Here is an 18,411-nt window from a genome sequence, read left to right as displayed (position 1 = left end):
AAAAATTAATAACAATTTTTTTTTATTTAATAGCCTTTTATTTACAGGATATATGCATGGGTAACTTTACATCATTAACAATTGCCAAACCTCTTGTTCCAATTTTTCACCTCTTACCCCCCACCCTCTCCCCCAGATGGCAGGATGACCAGTAGATGTTAAATACATTAAAATATAAATTAGGTACACAATAAGTATACATGACCAAAACGATATTTTGCTGTACAAAAAGAATCAGACTCTGAAATATTGTACAATTAGCTTGTGAAGGAAATCAAAAATGCATGTGGGCATAAATATAGGGATTGGGAATTCAATGTAATGGTTTTTAGTCATCTCCCAGAGTTCTTTCTCTGGGCGTAGCTGGTTCAGTTCATTACTGCTCCATTGGAAATGATTTGGTTGATCTCGTTGCTGAGTATGGCCAGGTCCATCAGAACTGGTCATCATATAGTATTGCTGTTGAAGTATATAATGATCTCCTGGTCCTGCTCATTTCACTCAGCATCAGTTCGTGTAAGTCTCTCCAGGCCTTTCTGAAATCATCCTGTTGGTCATTTCTTACAGAACAGTAATATTCCATAATTTTCATATACCACAATTTATTCAGCCATTCTCCAACTGATGGACATCCATTCAGTTTCCAGTTTCTAGCCACTACAAAGAGGGCTGCCACAAACATTCGTGCAAATACAGGTCCCTTTCCCTTCTTTATAATCTCTTTGGGATATAAGCCCAGTAGTAACACTGCTGGATCAAAGGGTATGCACAGTTTGATAACTTTTTGAGCATAGTTCCAAACTACTCTCCAGAATGGTTGGATTCATTCACAGCTCCACCAACAATGCATCAATGTCCCAGTTTTCCCGCATCCCCTCCAACAATCATCATTATTTTTTCCTGTCATCTTAGCCAATCTGACAGGTGTGTAGTGGTATCTTAGAGTTGTCTTAATTTGCATTACTCTGATTAATAATGACTTGGAGCACCTTTTCCTATGACTAGAAATAGTTTCAATTTCTTCATCTGAGAATTGTCTGTTCATATCCTTTGACCATTTTTCAATTGGAGAATGGCTTGATTTTTTATAAATTAGAGTTAATTCTCTATATATTTTGGAAATGAGGCCTTTATCAGAACCTTTGACTGTAAAAATATTTTCCCAGTTTATTGCTTCCCTTCTAATCTTGTCTGCATTAGTTTTGTTTGTACAAAAACTTTTCAGTTTGGTATAATTGAAATTTTCTATTTTGTGATCAGTATTGATGTCTAGTTCTTCTTTGGTCATAAAGACCTTCCCCTTCCACAGGTCTGAGAGGTAAACTATCCTGTGTTCCTCTAATTTATTAATAATTTCATTCTTTATGCCTAGGTCATGAACCCATTTTGACCTTATCTTGGTGTACGGTGTTAAGTGTGGATCAATGCCTAATTTCTGCCATATTAGTTTCCAATTTTCCCAACAATTTTTATCAAACAGTAAGTTCTTATCCCAAAAGCTGGGGTCTTTGGGTTTGTCAAAGACTAGGTTGCTATATTCGTTGACTGTTTTATCCCTTGAACCTAACCTATTCCACTGATCAACTGATCTATTCCTTGGCCAATACCAAATGGTTTTGGTAACTGCTGCTCTATAATATAATTTTAGATCTGGTACAGCTAAGCCACCTTCATTTGATTTTTTTTTTCATTAATTCCCTTGAAATTCTTGACCTTTTGTTTTTCCATATGAACTTTGTTGTTATTTTTTCTAGGTCATTAAAATAGTTTTTTGGGAGTCTGATTAGTATAGCGCTAAATAAATAGATTAGTTTAGGTAATATTGTCATCTTTATTATATTTGCTCGCCCTATCCAAGAGCATTTAATATTTTTCCAATTGGTTAGATCAGACTTAATTTGTGTGAAAAGTGGTCTGTAATTTTGCTCATAAAGTTTCTGATTTTTCCTTGGCAGATAGATTCCTAAATATTTTATATTATCAGTAGTTACTTTAAATGGAATTTCTCTTTGTAACTCTGACTGTTGGATTTTGTTAGTGATATATAAGAATGCTGATGACTTATGTGGGTTTATTTTATAACCAGCAACTTTGCTAAAGTTGTGGATTATTTCTAATAACTTTTTAGCAGAATCTCTGGGATTCTCCAAGTCGTCATCTCCATCATGTCGTCAGCAAAGAGTGATAATTTGGTTTCCTCATTGCCTATTCTTATTACTTTAATCTCTTTCTCAGCTCTTATTGCCAAAGCTAGCGTTTCTAATACAATATTAAATAGTAACAGTGATAGTGAGCAACCTTGTTTCACTCCAGATCTTATTGGGAATGGTTGCAGTTTGTCTCCATTACATATGATGCTTACTGATGGTTTTAAATAGATGTTGCTGATTACTTTAAGGAAAAGTCCATTTATTCCTATACTCTCAAGTGTTTTTAATAGGAATGGATGTTGGATTTTATCAAATGCTTTTTCTGCAGCTATTGAGATGATCATATGGTTTTTGTTAATTTGGTTATTAACATGGTCAATTATATTGATAGTTTTCCTAATATTGAACCAGCCCTGCATTCCTGGTATAAATCCTACTTGATCATAGTGTATTATCCTGGAGATGATTTTCTGTAGTCTTTTTGCTAATATCTTATTTAAGATTTTAGCATTAATATTCATTAGGGAGATTGGTCTATAATTTTTTTTTCTCTGTTTTCAACCTACCTGGTTTAGGTATCAGTACCATGTCTGTGTCATAGAAGGAATTTGGTAGGACTCCTTCATTCCCTATTTTATCAAATAATTTATATAGCATTGGGGCCAAATGTTCTTTAAATGTTTGGTAAAATTCACATGTAAATCCATCTGGTCCTGGGGATTTTTTCTTAGGGAGTTGTTTAATTGCCTGTTCTATTTCTTTTTCTGAAATGGGACTATTCAAGCAATTTACTTCCTCCTCTTTTAGTCTGGGAAGGCTATATTTTTGGAGGTAGTCATCCATTTCACTTAGGTGATCAAATTTATTGGCATAAAGTTGAGCAAAATAACTCCTTATTAATTAATAACAAAATTAATCTAGAAGAACAAAAGGCCAAGAATATCAAGGGAATCAATGGAAAAAAATTACAAAGGATAGTGGCCAGCAGTATTAGACCTAATACTATATTATAAAACAGTAGCCATCAAAACCATTTGGTACTGGCTAAGGAAAAGAATAGTGGATCTGTGGAATAGGGTAGATATAAACAACACAGTAATAATGACCATAGTAATCTAGTATTTGATAAACCTCCAAACTCCAGTTTCTGGTATAAGAACTATTTCATAAAAATTGCTGGGAAAACTGGAAAATAATATGTCAGAAACTCAGATAGACTTATATCTCATAGCCCATACCAAAATAAGGTCAAAATGGATTCATGACTTCGACATAAAGGGTGATACCACAAGACAATTAGGAGAGCAAAAGATAATTTGCCTATCAGATCTTTGGAGAAGAGAGGAATTTATGACCAAAGAAGAACTAGAAAATATTTTGAAGTGAAAAATGGACAGCTTTGATTACATTAAATTTAAAAAGTTTTTGCATAAACAAAACCAACAGAAACAAGATTAAAAGGGAAGCACAAAGCTGGGAAACATTTTTATAGCTAATGTTTCTCATTTCTAACATGTATTAAAAAACCATATCAAATTTGTAAAAATACAAGTCATTTCCTAATTAATAAATATACAAAGGATATGAACAGTTTTCAGATGATGAAATACAAGCCATCTATATTCATATGAAAAAATGCTTTAAATCACTATTGATTAGAAAAATGCAAATTAAAACAACTCTGACATACTACCCCATATCTCTCAGATTGCCTAAAATGACAGGAAAAAATAAGGAAAAATGTTGGAGGAGATGTGAGAAAACTGGTATACTAATGTATCATTGCTGGATTTGTCAACTGATTCAACCATTCTGAAGAGCAATTTGGGACTATGCCCAAAGAACTATCAAACTGTGCATACCCTTTGAATCAACAATGCCATTACTTAAGGAAATCATGAAGGAGGAAAAGAACTCACATGTGCAAAAATGTTTGTAGCAGCTGTTTTTGTGATAGCAAAGACTTGGAAAATGAATAGATGCCTATCAATTGGGGGAGGGCTGAATAAGCTGTGGTATATGAAGGTAATGGAATATTTTTGTTCTATAAAAAAATAACTAAGAAACTGATTTTAGAAAGGCCTGGAAAAATTTACATGAACTGGATGTTGAGTGAAACAAGCAGAACCAGGAATACATTGTACACAGTAACAGCAAGATTATGCAATGATCAGTTGTGAAAGACTTGGTTCTTCTCAGTGGTTCAATTATCCAAGGCCATTCCAATAAACTTAGAAAATGCTATCTGCATCTAGAAAAAGAACTATTGAGATTGAATGTTAAACAACACATGCTTGTTCACTTCTATTTTCTGTTTTTTCCCCTCTTCCAATGATTTTTCCCTTTTATTCTTTTTCTCTCCCACCATGTTTCAAAAAGAAATGTGTATTAAAAATATTAATACACATGTATAATCAGAAAAAATAAATTATAGAGAGTAAGAAAAAAATAGACCTCAATCTACTCCAAGCTATTTTTTCCAAACTTATTAAATATTATTCTCTATTCTGGAAAAAAAAAAAAAACTAATGTATTAGTTATTCCCTGAACTCAGCATTCAATTCCTCGCTTCCATGTATCTTTTATGTAAAATATCAGTCTCTTCCTCAATCTACTTTTCATAGTCCTCACATTTATTTAAGTCTGGAGTCCAGTGATGCATCCTCTGGAAGTCCTTTTGAAGTGTTGCATGCTCTATTAAAAAGATAATTTTTTCCTGGATATGTTCTTTTTAACTTGGCAAACCTAAAAAAACTAGCAAATCTATGTACAATTCCAATTACAAAGAAGAGTAGAAAAAGAGTCTCCATTATATGCAGCTTGTTTTTCTTTGAAAATTATACAGCAAATTATACATTAATTTCAAAGTTGTCCTGCTTGTCTATGTCTTCTTAAATCCTTTTCATTTTTTTTAAAGTACTAAAATGATCCTCTTTTTTGGAAAAAATCTCCCTTTCCCTTTTTATACTTCATTAAAAATACTTGGAAAAAGCATCATGAAGTAAATTTTTAAAAATCACATTCTTCATGTTTGAAAATATATCTGTACCTTGAAGTCCCAATTTACTTTTCTCATTTTTTTTGGCATGTTCTTGTAATATGTCCTTCTTGTATATGTCCTTGTAAGCAGTCTTTGCCATTGCATTGATGAGTGTTCTAAAGTCTTCCAAATTGATTTTCTTGATGATGTTATATTATTGTATAAATTATTCCCTTGGTTTTGCTCACTTAACTCTTCTTTTCTGATTCTATATCTTTTATAATTTTTATTTCACTATAATATTTCATTACATTTATATGACAAATTATTCAGCCATTCCCTATGTTATGGATACTCATTTTACTTTCAGTTATTTTCTGCAATGAATAATGCACTATAAATATTTTTTGTACATAAGTTTTTGTTTTCTTTCTCAGATCTCTTTGGGGTTATCTCTTTTGTTCTCTCTTTACCTCCATTTAGCCCCTTTACACAAAGGCAGGCAATGGTAAAAAAGAAATGTGAGCTAAAATTGGAATAAACTACTTCAAATTCATTGTTTCTCTTTTCTTCCTCCTACCTAAACTTAAGGCTCTAGTTCTTTTTCTTTTGTCACCTCCCCTTTGAGTTGTCCATTCATATTCCACTCTTCAAGCTGAAAATTGTTTTGTTTGTAACTATTTCCTCTCTTTTAAAATTCTTTCTCCATCTCTACTTATTTTCACACACACACATAAACTCAAAACAAAACTCTTGTGTGTGTGTGTGTGTGTGTGTGTGTGTGTGTATGTGTGTATTTCAACCCTTTTTTGTCAGGTTCAGATAAGAGTATAGTTCCTTTGGTGCTCACCCTTACATTCTTTTCCTTCATGTCTGTATTTTTTTCTTCTGGTGTTACTAGCTATGAAAAAATATTGTCACTCTTTCCCTCTTTTCTGCCCCAGTATATTCTTTTTTTATATCTTTTTCTTATGATAATCAAAACAGAATGGATCTATCTCATTATATCTTCTACTTGCCTTATTTAACTCATTTTCTGATGTTCTAAGAGCTTAGATATCTGCTCAATAGTATTTATATTTCTAGATTTTTCTTGTCTCCTATACTTGTATTTTTTAGTAAGGTTACTTTATCTAAAACTTCATTGAACAAGCATTTATTTGGTGTCTTCTCTGTGTTAGGCACTGTTACAAGCCAGGTAAAAGTCTTGGAATTGGTCCACAGGAATTGGGATTAAAATCCAAAATAGTAAGTGTAGCTCATAACTTACATTTTTATAGGTTTTCAAATATGTAACATATTTATTGTTTTCACAGAGACTTCCAGTAGTACCTGCCAGTACCAAGATATTTTACAATTGCTTTTGGGGTCAGCATGACCCAAATTCATTTGGCTGCAGATGGGACATCATGGATGGCATAACAAGTTTGAAGAAAGGGAAGAAAAAGAAATGGTAGCCAAGGCTTCCACACAGTTATGTATGACTTCTATCTCCCCAATTTATCAGTTTTAAATTTTTGATTAGTGGCTTCCTATATAATTATTAGCAAATGAGGTATTTAAGATGCACTCCTTTCCAGGTCTCATGTTGCAGAGATACTCCCTTTCTTGAACCAGAGTAATATACCATGTACTTCCCAGGGGTTCTCAAATTCTGGAATTATATCATAGCATATAGTAAAATTGTTTAATATTTATTGCCATGGCCATTTTTTCCCACACAACTAATTGAACTGTTTAACAGTGATTTTAAAGTCAAAGTGATTTGTGAACAACCAGCAAGATCTAGAAGGAAATGGGGATTTTTTTTTTCAATGAGATAGGAGAACATGAGTCAACGAGCATAACAGAGTCTTTATCCATGCTCACCTCTACCCATTCATTTTGTGTGTGGAGGAGGAAGGTGGGGAGAAGGGCTATCTCTTTAAATTACCTTTCCTCTGCTTGAGTTAGTTCAAGTTGTCATTCTTCTATAAAGTGACAAGCCTATGCATAACCACTGCAGAAAAACCTAAATAACTCAGACAATCCACTCTGAGCTCATTCAAATCCCTTGGTTGGATTTTTACCTTATGTGATTGTGCATAAAAGGCAAACTCTAAATGAATACCATACTACAAAAGTGATATTTGCATATCCCCTATGTGTGTTCCTTCCATGTTCATATTACTTATGGGAGTGATATCAAGATCAACTACTTTTCTTGCAGCATCATTAAATGTCTTTGAACTAATTGTGTCCTCTGGCACACAGTAAAGAGAAACTAATATGAATTATGACTTTGAGAATATGGGAACCTATCAAATACCTTGACCCCAGAGTAACCTTGTCTGGAGATAATTTTGTAAATTGGGAGGTGTCCCCAGGTGCTACATAATTATTGGGGGAAAGCAACAAAAAAGTACAAAGCACAGATGGTGTTGGTTACAAAGTTGTGATGTTCAAAATCTTTCAGCCTAGTTACAATACCCTGGCAGCCTTCCCCACCCTCAACCTCATATTACAATTTTTCCCTCCTCTTCTCTCCCATCCAAACTCGAGAAGGGAGGTGAGAGAAGACAAAGGAGTAAGTCACTCATATTGGGTTCTTATACTTGGATTTTGAAATAAGATCTTAGCTCTAGTCTTTTCAGCAGAAATCCTTAAAGGTATTTTGTTCTAGAAAAGGTCCATTTCCTCCCATATTATTATGCTTTATTTTGCTGAGAGATTATTCTTGGTTGTAAGTCTTTATATTTTGCCTTTTGGAACATTGTATTCCAAAATCTTCTTGGAAGATTAAGTGGTTGCCAAATCTTCATACTGAAATTTTTCTTTCCGATTACCAAATTATGTTTTCTTTGATTCAAAAGCTCTGAATTTTAGCTATGTCATTTCTGGGGATTTTTATTCTGGATTAGTTTCAGGAAGTGATTAGTGGATCATTTGGTTTTCCTTTTGCCCTCTTGGTCTAATATATCAGAGACATTTTCATTTATGTTTCTTAAAATATGTCATCTATGGTTTTATTTGGGTCATGGTTCTCAGGTAAATCAACACTTGTTAGATTCTCTCTCCTTGACCTATTTTCCAGGTCACTTTTTTTTGATAGAATATAAATTTTCTTCTCCACCCTCCCCCCATCCTCTAGATTTTGTTCCACTATTTCTTCTCGTCTTACATAATTTCTGATTTCTATTTATTCCATTTTAATTTTCTGGGAGACTACTGTATTCTCTTTAATCTATTGATTCTCCTAAATTTTCCCTGCAAAGCTTTCATTTTAAAATTGTTTTTAAAGTTTCATTTATTCTAGGTATATCTATCCTTGTGACCAAACCATTTTCTTCTTTGAGGTTCTGTTAGTGGATATTTGAATGGAATCATTCTTTCATTCTAAGTTTTCCTTTAGGACAGTTTTTGACCTTCCTCATTTTTGTACAATGTTTAATAACTTCTATTCTTTCATATTTCTAGATTCAGTACTTGATTTGGGTCTTACTGCCAGAATCAGGTTGTATTCCTTCTCGTGTTTTTGGATACAGGCAGTCAAGCCTGGTTTTGTCTTAATTTACTTTCCTAGATGTTTGCTGCTGGCTTCCAGTTTTCTGGGTAAGTCTGTAATCAGAGACCTGGCATATGTCATTATCCTTGATCAGAATTTTGCAGTTAGTTCTCTCTTATCAGGGCACTGGGTATCTTCTGACTTTCTTGATCATATTCTTCACATCCAAATTTTCATCAGAATATTTGCAGTTTTTTTGTATTCCCTGGGTCTTCCTTGATCAAAATGATAAAGTATCTTCTGTCCACCTTGGATCTTCCTTGATTCGAATATTATTTCTGTTTCAGGATCACTAGGAGATCTTGCTTCCTTCTTGTGTTTCTCCAAACAGTAAATTTGGTGTTTTTCCATCTGTTCTGAGGCTTCCCCAGGCAATGTTCTAGGTGATCTTCTTTCATTTCTATAGCTAGGATTCCCCAGAAAGAACCTTTTCTCTTTCATTCTTCTTCCTCTTCTCCTATTTGGTCAGGGTTTGTTTCTGTATTCCACTGGACAACTCCTCCAGCAGTGTGTTCATAGGATGTCAGTGCCTGTCTCTTTCCTCACTAAGCATTTATACCGTCCACAAATGGAGATGATAGCTTTGCACTTGCCCCAGCCTGAAGCAGTTTGGGTAGCTTGCTGCAGGTTTAAAAAATGTCTAACTATAAATCTGCCCCAGGGGCATGCTTAGAGGCTATAGACATAGTGGAAAGACAAACATTATTAAACATACTTCTCCATAAACTGACTGTCCCTGCCTCCCACAGAGCCAACTTAGGCTTTTATTGATGGGGAAATTCCCTGCAACTGATATTGTAAATGGCTCTGTTAAACAGAGGCAGGTGTATTTTTTTCTTCCTTCCTCCCTCCTCCCTCCCCCACCTCCACCTCCGTGCCCCTGTTCAACCTCATAGCTCCTATTCTTCTGCCCAAATCACAGAAACAGCCGACTTGTCCCTCTACATCAATTGCTGTGGTAATTAGAGCTGTGTTCTACCTGGTCTTAAATCATATTTGATTGTGAGTATTGTGTGTGCATTTCATGGTAACGTCTATTTCATTGCTGGAATTATTCTGTATGTGCCTCCGATGCCTTCATCTTCTGCTTCCATTGTAAGATGAATGGCCTGGCTTTCCCCGCCTATATTATCAAATCATCCACTCCCCACTCTTGGGTTTGCAGGAATCAGTTCTCATTGAACGTTAGGACTGACAAAGAGTTATTAGTCTAATGTGTTAGGGAGATTAGCTCATTTTCACTCCAGTTTGGCATCTCCATTTATCATATACCCAGCTGTGTTTTCAGAAATGATTTATGGAGTGCAAAAGTTGAAGGGCTGGTCAAAAGCAGCTGGGATCCACATTTGGTTCAGAGTGCTCTGGAAGAGTATAAGGTCATATTTATATAGCACTTTTGTGTTTGTAATGAATTTTCACTCCTACCCCCTCTTAACAAGAGATTCTTAGTGAGGTAGGGAGTGAAAGAATAAATTATGTATTACTTATATTTTTTCTACATTTTAATATTGAGAAAACATTTTCCATATAACACTGAGGAAACTGGGGAACAACCTCTACCATCTCTTCACTTTCTCTTCCCTAACCCTAAGCTGTCCCAGGACTCATTATAAATATCTGGGTGGCAGGAAGACTTAACCATCCTAGAGGCATCTTTCCCCACTTTCCCATTTAAGATTGCCATGTCATTCAAAGATTAGTCACCTCTGGGAGTATTCTGCCATTATCTATTAAGCTGTTTAACTGATCACACAGTTTGCATATGGTGAGAATCATCAACCTATTTCAACAAGTATATGGAAAGCCACTAGACTTCATCATGGGTAGCATTACTGTCTCCTAAGCTTTTATAAGACTCACCATTTTCCTTTTCTTTATATCCTACAGAGTCCACACACTGTCATTTGACCTAAAGGTGTAATATTAGGAAAAAAAGGTGTAAATATTAGGATGTCTGAATCCTATTTTTTATCCTTGATGGAACCTAAGGGTTTCTCAGGTTTTGTCACTTACCCTACAACTAAATTTCCTGATGTGTTGACTCCCTCACTTAGAATGAGCTTCTTATTTTTCAACTTATTTCCCACAGTATTTGGCACCTAATAAATGCTTTTTCATTCACTCATTTCTTTATTCACTCATAAAATATAACTGATATTTAGCAAGAGACAGGAGAAGTATTTTAAGCCAGGTCTCCTAGCCCCAAATCTCTGACAGTTTCTCCCATTTCCTATGATGCTGCATATCAGAAAACAGAAGCATAGAGAAGGAAAGTGATGGCATTTTCAAGATTTAGTGATATGAGTTTGAACTTTTCTATAGGTCATTAGATGCACCGTTCAGTATATGTTCCATAACATTTCTCTTATTCATTAAGCAGAAGGATATATTCTTAATTCATCCTTATTTTACTTAACTCTTCTCCCTATTTTATACTGACTAATCAACTGGCTGGCTACATCTCCTTTCATAAAATGCTTTGTCTCCTTGTGTTTTTCCACTGACATATGATGAGTTGGACACTTCCACTTCTGAGAATACCCTTTTCTCCTATCAAAATTCAGTTTATACACTACTTTTTACATGAAATTCTTCCTGATCCCCAGATGCTCTCCCTTCTCAATCATCTTTTCTGAATATAATTATCTATATGCATGCTGCTTCCTGTCACAACCTGCAATTTGAGATTATTAGTGTTTTCCCAATTATTAACACCTACATTATAACATATATTTAATAAATGTTTGTGGATTGATCAATTCTCAAGAGTGATATAGGTCTGATTATTCTTTCAGATGTCAAGAATGAGTGGACCAACTGGATGAGTCAGGAAGTTAAGTTGCTAGTCAGAGTCAGAGAAAGTATTCTTTGGAGCCCCAAGTACCCTCCCCTAAGCAATTTGTAGTTGATGTCTCACTCTCAATTTGTAGTTAGTTCCTCACAATTTGCAGTTGGTATCTCATTCTCACTTTGTACTTGGTGTCTCACTCTCAATCTGTACTTGATGTCTGTCTATACACTGTGTGGTTGGTGTCTGCCTCTGGTCACATGTGGTTATATGAGAATTATTTGTCATGGAGTGGAGATCTTGAGGCATCAAGGATAGAGTCAGAGGATAGTTGGCATTAGAATTAGAATAGAAGTAATAACTCCATTCACAGAATCTTAGAACCTCTGAGCTCTCAGCAACATCAGTGAGAACAGTTCCTGAGTGCTAGGAAATGCTTCATAAATGATTATCGATTGATTGACCTAGTTTAGAAGTTGTTTACTCTTTTGTGTCACTGTGTACCCTTTCTCAGGATAAATTTTAAATGCGTAAAATAGGATTATGAAAGAAATCAGTTTATGGAAATGAAGATTTTGTTCCCCATCCAAATTCATGACCCTTAAGAAATCTATCCCTTATGGATCCCAGATTAAGAACCCCTGATGTAATCCAACCTTTGGCTATGAAGAATCCTCTTTAAAGATGTAACATCTACTAAATGTGTGACATTTGTCAAGTTACTTTATCTTCCTCCACTTTCATTTGAGTCTTTCTAAAATAGGGATAATAATAGCTTCACCTCACAGGTTCCTTGTGAGGCTCAAACAAGAGAATATATATATAAAGTTGGCTACAATAGTGCTGATAATGAAGTGTTAGATTACAAATGTTTAGCATGAAGAAGAGGGCACTTTGGGAAGAATGGAATTGCTTTCTTCACTGAGCATCAGAAAATCTGTCATGGGGAAGACAAGTAATCATCCAGTTAAATGCTCTCAATTCTTTCATTGGAGTCTTCTTACTCTTGGTAGACTCCAACTTGTCAATTTCCTTCTACTCAACACAATATACTAAGATTTACACTGACCAGAGTGAGACACCATATACCTTCTGCTAGAAAAGAGATGTACTTAAAAGAGACATAAGGTTTCACAGAGTCATTGTGAAAATTAATATTGCAGTACTATACATATTATGTATGGTGAAAATTTTACATTTATAAAAAAAATAATCAATAGGGAGTAGTTAGTGGGTCATATTAACAAAAGAAAAATGCCTTTCAAAAATAATATATTGGGACAATCAGCTCTTTAGTTCTGAATATTCTGCCTCTTCTTAATGCTAAGCTATTTTGGCTGCCATCTATATTGTAAATTTATATTGAATAGTTTGTTAATTGTTCCCTCCTTTTTTCATCTAAACTACAGCCTAGACAAAACTACTATAGTGTATATTTATGTAGTAGATATTTATATAATTAAAAATAGAATCCAAGAATGTATAAACATGATATTTATCTTTATCAGTTTCCATTTTATTTACTTTGTCTCAAGATTCTAATCTGTCAAGATATTTTAGGGCTCTAATTCTGTCATCTAACTGTTAGTTATTCATCCTAGCTTCTACAAATTCTTTAATCATGTTATCTCTGTTTATCCAAGTCACTGATAAAAACTACTGAACAGTAAAGAGTCAAGGACCAAGCTTTAGGTCTCTCCAAAAGGATATTCTTTCAGAGGGTTAAGCATCTAATTTGATTGCACAAATATTTTCCAAATGGCTAATATGTTCAGTGTTTAAGTTTGTTCTCAAGATAAAAAGGTAGCATTGACATAGAGAGTGGATAGTCACCAGATGGTTAAATCCAGTAATGAAGAGATGCATGTGCACAGGTACCTTTGAAATAAGGGATAGTAGTTGAATTTGAAGAAGAAATCAAGGAATAAGATTGTGAGGAATTTTATTAAAAGGGATCACTTTCTGGTGGGAATGGTTAAAAAATGTCAGGTGTTACACTGAACTTGTACCTTAAAAATGAATGAATTAAAAAGCATTTATTATTAAGTTCTTACTATTCTCAATTCGCTATACTGTTTATACTTAGTATATTTAGTATAAACACTATACTAAGTTTAAATTCTCTTTAAAAAGAGAAAAAAATTAGTATACAGTCTTCTCAATGAATTTATATTCTAAAGGGGAAGGAAGTTTCAGGGTAAGTCAAATAAAAAGGCTCACTAATCCTTAGAATATGGCAGCACAGCAAATACTCATAGGTAATGTATCATTACATTTCCATTAACATCTATGCTAGCATCTGCTATTAGTACAAGGGACTCTTGCCTGTTCTTTGGAGCCTTGCCTACTGAGCAGAAAGAAGCTTCCTACCATCTTGCACCTTGCTGAACTCACATCTTGTTGTCAGTTTGCATCTTCATACATCTCTGGATGATAGTTGTATAACTGGTTCAAAAGAAGAGTTGGAGGTCTCTAAGGTTCTGCTATTCAGGGGCTCATGGGTATACCTATCAAATTATGGCAGCAATCAATGTTGGTGGCAAGGAAATTCTACAGATGAGCAAAATAGAATTCATTTCTGGCATGAGGAATAGTATGAATAATGGCACACAGAAACAAGATGAGTTGAGTCAGAGCAAAGGAAATTAAATCCAGCAAGTAGGCTAGTTTGGAATATAGAATATAAACAAAAGAACAACAACAACAACAACAACAAAGCAATGGTACTGGATAAGACTGGAGAACTATGGTAGATAAAAGTCACAAAAAATCTTCAACGTCAAAAATATACATTTAGAATTTATTTGGTAGAGGAATGAAGTCATAACAACCACAAACATTTATTAAACTAGACCCTATACTATGCCAAGTGCTAGGGATATAAATGCTAGTGAAAAGATCTTGCCTTCAGGGAACTTATATTCTAATGAAAAAAGACAACACATAAAAGAGAGCTGAAAAGAAAGAAGGTAAATGAACAGGGGCATGGTGTTAAAAAGAAAAAAAAAAAAGACCAATAAGTTAAAAGTAGAATCTGAGTAGGAAGTAATGAAATGAACATATTTGGCCTGCATACTTCCTTAAATGGAGGTTGTGAGAGGAACAGACCAATGAGAGGAAGGAGATGCAGGGGCAGATGGATCTTCTTATTTGCAAGAAGTATTCTCCTACAGGAAAGTATTTTCCAGACTGAGACATGAGTGTTTTTGCTTTGAATTAATTTTGTACTTTGATTCCCTAGTAAATATGTATATATTGGTAGAAGATTATAAGCTTTTTTTTTTTGAAGGGTTGTGGGAGTGGATAGATGAAGTCAAATAAATTATTTTTACAGTAGTTATTTGGGGATCCTCACATGTAAGAATAAGATGTACATTTTTTACTAAATTTTACAAATATATTTCTGATAAAAACTTAGGAAAAAGGTTATATAGGTATAATTATACTTCACATTTTTCAGATAAGGAACTTGAAGCACAGAGAATGAGGTGATTTTCCCAGTATCTTATGACCAGTAAACAATTAGGGATAGAACAGGAAAATATAACATTTGACTTCAAAACTGGAAAAGATCTTTGAACCTTTCTTTTCCAACTACTATGAACTATAAATGAAGAACCTGAGGTACAGAGACAAGTTATGACACAATAAATAAGTAGCAAAACCTTTCACTATCCAGGTTTCTGTCCTTTTGATGCTCCTTTACAAAAAAATGATGGTGCCCAGAAAGATCACACACACACACACACACACTCCCCCTAGATGTAGTCTTACTAGGGAAGAGTACAGAATTACTATAAATTCTGTATTTCTGAAAGCTAATGCCCCTCTTTTTTAATGTTTTTTTATTGAAGTTTTTTTTTTATTTTCAAAACATATGCAAGGATAATTTTTCAACATTGACAGTTGCAAAATCTTGTGTTCCAATTTCTGCCCCCCTTCCCCTCACCCCTCTCTTAGATGGCAAGTAATCCAAATACATGTTAAACATGGTAAAATACTTATATAAATCCAATATTTCACAATTATCTTGCTGCACAAGAAAAATCAGAAGAAAAAGGAAAACAAAGGAGAAAGAAAATAAAATTCAAGCAAATAACAACAAAAGAAGTGAAAATGACACGTTGTGATCCACACTCAGTCCCCACAGTCCTCTTTCTTGATGTAGATAGCTATAATCATCACAAGATCATTGAAATTGGCCTGAATCATCTCATTGTTGAGAAGAGCCACATCCATCAGAATTGATCCCGGTATAATCTTTCTGTTGCAGTGTATAATGATCTCCTGGTTCTACTTATTTCACTCAGCACAGTTCATGTAAGTCTCTCCAGGCTTCTCTAAAATCATCTTCCTGATCATTTCTTATAGAACAATAATATTCCATAACATTCATATACCATAATTTATTAAGCCATTCTTCAATTGATGGGCATCCACTCAGTTTCTAGTTTCTTTCCATTACAAAAAGGGCTGCCACAAACATTTTTGCACATGTAGGTCCCTTTCCTTCCTTTAAGATCTCTTTGGGATACAAGCTCAGTAGAAACACTGATGGATCAAAGGGTATTCACAGTGTAATAACCTTTTGAGCATATTTCTAAATTTCTCTCAAAATGTTGGATCAGTTCACAATTTCACCAACAATGTAGTTAACAGCTCTGTTAATGGAGATCAAGATCATATAAAGTTTTTGAGCAGACACATCAAAATATTGATATTTCAAACTTATGGCTAAATAAAACCCTCAGATCTTGTTCCCCCCTCAAATGGACTATCATCTAACTATGCTTTCCCATTACCATACTTGTGAATCATAATTTTTAAACTCAAGATTTTATATGAGGAGTTGTCTTTATAATTGAGGAAACTGAGAATCCATAGAGAGGACCTATGTTCTCTAACTCCAAATCCAAGGCTATTCCTATTTCCCTAAAGCACCTCTTTTCCATTTCCCTTCTCATGCTTCATCCAGATAAATTTGGCCATTTGAAAACTCTGGCTTGAATCTGGCATAACATTACAGTTACCTTTTCACATCTGGTCTCCTTCCCCCACCCTCTCCCCATTGCCTTGTTTACTCTTTCCAGCTTGGTGAGTGTTTTTAATTACTAGATATGAATAGGCCCTATCCTGGCAGGTAACTGGAATCAGCCCTCATGAAACAGGTAAGTAATTATCATAATAATTATTTTATCAAGGGAAGAGAAAGAGATCAGCTCATCTTGACCACACTTTCCTCTCTTGAAGTGCTGGGGTATTAAAAGGACTCAGCAACCTTGCCAGGTCAGGAATGAATAAGCATTGAGAAAGAGTGTTTACAAATGGAATAACAGTCAGAATTAAATGATAGTGACAAATGGTGAGTGCCAGCAGCACAGGGAGTTGCCAAATAGACAGTCCATGGCTCAAACCTGGCAGCTCCCTGCCTCCAAACTTGGCCAGGTACTGTCTGTTCCACAAAACAAAACAGCTGGATCTTTTATGCTCCCTTTATTTTGGGATGATATAGAGGCAATATGCCAGGGAACTACAGAGTAAGTGGGAGAAGGAAAAGGAAGTTGCCTCCCACTCGCGTGTATGTGTGTATGTGTGTGTGTGTGTGTGTGTGTGTGTGTGTAAAGTTTCCCAAAACTATGCCAAACCCTTGCAATCAGCTGAGAGACCAGAAAGAATGATAGCAAACTAATTAGGACAAAAATTCAATTCAATCCAACTCAAGGAACATTTATTAAGTATTAACAATATCCAAAGCTAGGTGCTGGGGGAGACATAAAGTTTAGATAATTCAACTCAACTCACTTCAATCTAAATTTATTAGACTCTTCTTTTTTTGCGACACTGCTGTTTTTGAGCTTTCTTTCTACCTATTTGGCTACTTCTTCTCAGTTTCCTTTGCTGCCTTATTATCCATATTCTTTAACCCTAGATATACCCCAAGACACTGACCTGGATCTTATTTTCATCACATTTTTTTATTCTCTCAGGAACCCCATCAGCTCTTATTTTCAATTTCAATTATTCAATTTCAATGATCATGTCTATGGAGAAAAATAATGTATATATATATATATATATATATATATATATATATACACACACACACACATAAAATACATAAAGATACGTATGTGAATATATGTACACACATATATACACATTATATATTCACATGAGCATGAATATATATATATATATATATATATATATATATATACATTCACACACACACATACACACAAACTCACACACACAGAGTCCTAAACATTCCTAAGCTCTTCCTCCAATCTCACATCAAAAATTGCCAATAAAATTGAATTTTCATGGGTATCTCAAACTAAATATGTCTCAAACAGAACTTCTTATTCCATCCCTCTAACCCCTACTGTTCTTCCTAACTTCCTTATTTCTATTGAGGATACCTTCATCCTTCCAGTCATCCAGTACATAACCCCAGAGTAATTAACATTTTTTTTTATTCTCTATATATCTTTCTACCTAACCAATTATCCAGTACATCAGTTTTACCTATGCAACATGTCTCCATCTTTTTCCACTCATATCACAATCTCATTAGGTTATCAGACTTTTATTACCTTATTCCTGAGTCATTTCAGGAACTTTCTAGTTGGTTTACTTACCGATGGTTCCTTTTTTCCAAATCATGCTGGACACAGATGACATTTATAATTTTAAAGCATACAGCTCTTGTTCATTAAGCTCTTGTGGCTCAACAATGCCTCTAGAAGCAGATAGCTTGATCAGATAGCTCTAGCATCAGATGTTTGAAATTTCTAGCTCTTTATAGTCTAATTGTAGCTAACTTCCCAAACTTATTACACATTCATCAAATTGATTTATTTTCTGTGCCTCACTTGCCTGTAACATATGTCTTCCTTGCTTCTACCTATGAGAATCCCTCATTTCCTTCAACTTTAGGCTCAAACAC

The sequence above is a fragment of the Sarcophilus harrisii genome, chromosome 1, assembly GCF_902635505.1.
Source record: "Sarcophilus harrisii chromosome 1, mSarHar1.11, whole genome shotgun sequence".
Classification (NCBI taxonomy): domain Eukaryota; kingdom Metazoa; phylum Chordata; class Mammalia; order Dasyuromorphia; family Dasyuridae; genus Sarcophilus; species Sarcophilus harrisii.
Note: the sequence above shows the minus strand (reverse complement) of the source record.